At 41.2% G+C, this 5,038-nt stretch overlaps 1 long non-coding RNA gene across 1 annotated transcript; it reads left to right on the forward strand.

The window, feature by feature from the left end:
* Positions 1–825: 825 nt before the first annotated feature.
* LOC139063811 (uncharacterized) lies at positions 826–1,511 on the forward strand. The gene is made up of 3 exons (XR_011517148.1): positions 826–961; positions 1,145–1,238; positions 1,360–1,511. It is a non-coding gene; the product is annotated as an uncharacterized lncRNA (long non-coding RNA).
* Positions 1,512–5,038: the final 3,527 nt, after the last annotated feature.

Genomic DNA, 5,038 nt, shown 5'->3' on the forward strand with positions numbered 1-5,038 from the left:
ACCGGCTTACGTATGAATGTGTGTATGATGTTCAACAGTTTCATCCTCAGTTGAAGACGGTGTTCTGAACAGTCATGAAATCCATTGTGATTGTTTTTGTTGCTCATGAAGCGCCTGCTTGGCCAAAGCTGAGGAAGTATCTTAGTTGTTGGTATTTTCTATCAAACACACTGTTCATTTATGTGATGATTGAAGCTGACCTGCTGCTGTAGTGCTTTTGAGCAACACTAGGATGTCATACCCACATTAGGAGAAACAAGTGAGTCAGCATCACAGTTCCGTGGTGTTGTTCCGCCAGTTTGTGCAACTGGCCAGGTGTAGGATTTATTTTTGTCCTGTAACTAACCCTAACCCTAATCCTGTGAATTTAGAGCAGAAAAGCATCAAATCAACATTACTTAACAAGAGCTGAGATTACATTTTTCAGTTTGAGTTAGCCAAGAGCAGTGGCGGCTCCAGAAATGTTTTTCTGCAGGTGCTCTGAAGGAGCTAATCTTTTTATTGAGGGTGCTATGAAGGAAGTGGTCATGCGTACCTATTGTTCTCTAAAACACCTTCAACACTAGCAGATACACATGCGTGCACAACACCTCAACAACACCTGAAACAATCATTAATATACATCAAACATATACAATAAACATATGAACAATCACTGACTTTTCCTTGAAATCATAAACACACATAGGCTGTGTCTCAATTCAGGGTCTGCATCCTACCTCGGCCGGATTCGTCGGCCGGTTACGTCACAGCGCCGCGACTCGGCCTGTCCCAATTCGAAGACTCCTTCAAATGCGGTCGACGAATGCGGCCTTCTTTTCGCCTGAATGAAGGATGGGTCGGGTGTATCCTTCAATAGGTAGCATTTCCCAAGATGCCTTGCGGGCCGGCCGGCAGAAAAACTTAAAAACAATGGCGGACAGTGAAGCGGGAGCTGTCGGAGAGGATTGCGCATATAAATGTAAGTATAAACTTGAAAACTGTCAGTTTAAGGACTTTTTGTGATACATGAACGTTATTTTAGTTAGAAATGTTACAGTAAAAGTGCTTGTATTGCGGTCTCGGCTCGTATGTTCGGCCGCGCTCGGTGTCGTACTTCTCCCACTACGTTTCCCCCTGATTTTAATAGAAGTTTGTATTTTAGGACCAAAAGAGAAAACCAGGGAATTTATTAAGCTTAGGGCGGAGATGGACCACATGATCACCGGAGCAAAGTATTCGGCGGCTGTGGCATGGAGGTACAATAACATCTCATATTTTAAAAACTCGTTTGAGTATATTTTTTTCTGCGAAAACATGAAAGGAATAACCCGTTGTCCTCTTTTCTCTTCCTGTTTCTTTTCTTACATGTTTGTTAAGACTATTCTGGAGAAAATGGGCATCCAGGGGAAGGTGCCAGCGATGAGCTTCTGGAGCTGATCTGGGAGGACATGAGGCTGCAGAGCAGCAGAGAGCACAGGAGAGAAGGAAGAACTTTGACAGCTTTTTACTTTGCTAGAAAAAAATGGTTAAGGAAGATTAAACATGTACATATAAAATAAATATCTAAATAAAATCAGTTCTGCATTAAACTCTTGAATTTTATTTTGGTTTACAAATGAGAATTGTTTACTAGAGGGTATCCGCTGGGTCTTGAAAAGTCTTAAAAGGTGATAAATCGGTTTTGGTCAAATTAAGACCCTTAGAAAGTATTAAAAACTATTATCACATCTTTGCTCAGCTAGTCTAAAGTATTTTCTCTGAATTAGCTCTCCAACAGTCAAGGAAATGATTAACCCCCAGAGACCCACGGTTGTAGTATCACAACATCAGATTTAAGTCTACAAAAATAAACCTTCCCCATTTTTTTTCTTTTTAAAACCACATTTACATTGCTAATAGGTCCTATTCAGTTCTGCAACACTATTGGCTGTTAAAATGTGTAAATAGGCCCGTTTATCTGGCCTCCTAGAACAACATGTGAAAGGTTAAAAATATTTTGCAGTCGTTTTCTAAATTTGGGTTTCTGGGGGTTAAAAAGCTAAATAAAACGTCGAGCTCCATCGTTTAAGGTTCCTTCTGCCCAGCGGTTCCACGGTTGCTAGGCGACGGAACGTTCGCCGAGGGAGTTCATGAAGGCTAGGCCTGTTCAAATTCACAGCCGTTAACATCCGGTCTACCCGGCCGACGGAGGACGCAGCCCACGTCGGCCGGGTGGGCTGGGTCCTTCGAAGGATGCAGACCCTGAATTGAGACACAGCCATAGCCACACAGAAAACCATCTATAGTGTTGCAAGGTTAGCTAACGTTAGTGTTAGCATTTCCAGCGGCAAAACCCTGGACTGCTGCGGCGGTTTAGGGTTGACTCTTCATCCAGATCCGTAGGTTTCTGTGGGTCTGAGATCACCTCCAAAGATTCATTTGTTTCTGACTGAACCCGTGGAAATGTGGGCAACAAAATCCGATCCATTTTACCACTAGCTCTACCTTTCACTCGTTCACAGGTGGAAAATGAGGTCAAAGGTTAACATCAGTTTCCTGTTCTGATTTACGTTTTTACTATCTATATGATAGTTTACTGATTATTTTTGTTTTGTATGTTAAATATTCATCCACACGTTAAATTAAAATTAAATTGTAAAAATAAAAATAAAAATCTAATATTTACTTAGAGGTGCTATGGGGGTGCAATGTCTAATCCAGGGGTAGCTGTAGCGCCCCCTAGCATCCCCTGGCGCCGCCACTGGCCAAGAGACACTGTGCAGAGGACTGAGCCCAGTCTTCACAAACATCTTCAACACCTCTCTGGACTCATGCCATGTTCCAACTTTTTTTTTAAAACATATGTTTATTTAGTTTTTTCTTCCCCCTTTTTTCCCTTTACCCCCCTTCCATCAACAGTATCCAACACAAAAATATAATGAACATATGTCAGGTATTAAAATACTACTACTACTACTACTACTACTACTACTACTAATAATAATAATAATAATTAAAATGTTAATCCTAACAGATTCAAGGTAAGTGAATAATAATTTAAGATAACAAATAATGCAAGCAAATAAGAAAAAAAAATGAAATGAAATTTTTTTTTAGGTTACACAGTATAATCCCAACAACACGTCAGACATTGTTCATCATTGTCTAGTTATCTTATGGTACTAGTGAAGATAACCATGTTCCAACTTGCTTCAAATCCTGCAGTATTGTCTCAGTCCCTAAAAAATCAAAAATCACTGGACTAAATGACTACAGGCTGGTGGTGCTGACATCACTGGCCATGAAGTCCTTTGAGCGCCTGGTCTTGGCCTACCTCAAAAAAATCACAACCCCTCTTCTGGACCCCCTGCAGTTACAGAGCCAACAGATCTGTAGATGCAATCAATCTTGCCCTCCACTTCATCCTGCAACATCTGGACTCCCCAGGTAAAATTGGGGTGCAAGCAGCAACCGGACTGCAGAAATGGGAAGCACCGCCGCATGCTCCCGCCTTCTTGCTGGCAGCTTACAAGCCAGGACCCAATCCCCAGACCAGCTCAGATCCCCATCTGGGAGCGACCGCCACCACACCCCCAGCCACCATGCCCTCACCCAGACCAGTGAACACTTTTCTAATACGTGTTTCTCCTAAAGACCTTTTGTTTTTGACAAGAAATATGATGAAATAATGATTAAATATTTATGTTTTTGACTGATTTTATTTGAACACATTAGAGAGTAATATTTAGTGAGTATTTTTATATGACTGTTTTCTGCCTGCTTGAATTTTTCTGTTGGTTTAAAAAAAATCTGGAACGCGAATCGAAATTCTAAATAGTTTTAACATTTATTATGTTTTTCAAATAAACTTTCATTTTTTTTTATTTATCTGTCCATAAACTATCTTTTTGGTAAAGCAAATAAGAAACATGTTAATAGTACAAATGTATTAAATAACCTTGTTATTCATATGCACCTTCCCATAACAGGTCATGCAAATGTTGGCTTGCATGCTCTTCTTGGCACACCTGTTAAAGTGCGCCCGACCAAATAAATAAATAAATAAATAAAAATCACCAGCCACCGTCATGTTTTCAGTTTAAAAACCAGACACATAGAAATGGGACACTTTGGTTTGAGTGGGCTTCTGGGTAAGCATTAGAAGGTGATTAGCTACAGATGAGTAATAGACGTTTTTTGTAGAAAATTATTATTACAAGGTGGTATAAATAATGGTGTTTAGTGTTGGTGTAAAAATAATGGTGTAAAACATGCACTTTAGTCACACAAGGTGTGTGACTAAAGTGCATGTTTCCAAAAATACAGCAACACATTGACTTTCCAACAAGAGGAAATGACACACTGGAGTTTGTTTACACCACCCAGAGAGGAGCTTACAAAGCTTTCCCCCTCCCTCACCTTGGTGCCTCAGACCACTTCACTGTCATGCTATGCCTGCTTACAGACCGCTCGTTAAAATCACCAAACCGGTTTGTAAGCAAATACAAGTGTGGCCAGAAGGGGGCCCCCTAGCCCTGACTGTAGGCACCCCTCTGTTAACTCATTCACTGCCATTGACGACTAAAGTCATCATTTGCATTTTTTTTTTACTGTGTGGGCGTCGGAACGAGCCCCCGCACCGTGAGAACAAACATCTCAGCTCTAAAGCCGATCTTCATCCTCGTACGTCACATGTCACATTATCAGGAAGCAGAAAATCCATGTGTTAGGAGATCGTTTTGGGCCGCTGCTGTAGAAAATAGTGAGTCACAAACTGGAAATGCTTCTGCCGATCACAATTCAACAACGAGTTATGAGAGAATGGAAAACGCTCAAAACGCGCGGATTCTTCCTGATGTAAGAGATGAGTCTCTTTGTTTTGGGTTGTTTTGGCGTCAACATCATCCTAGCGTGCAACGTTCTGTGACTCTTAAAAAAAGCAGTAAAAATGGTGAGAAACGCTGGCCGCGAAGGGCTTTACCGATCAGGAAACGGCTGGCAGCGAATTAGTTAATGCCACAATGGACTATGACGCTGATGCACAAACAGGAAGTGATTGGTAGTCATTCCAATCCAA

This window comes from Nothobranchius furzeri, chromosome 18 (assembly GCF_043380555.1).
Source record: "Nothobranchius furzeri strain GRZ-AD chromosome 18, NfurGRZ-RIMD1, whole genome shotgun sequence".
Taxonomy (NCBI): Eukaryota; Metazoa; Chordata; class Actinopteri; order Cyprinodontiformes; family Nothobranchiidae; genus Nothobranchius; species Nothobranchius furzeri.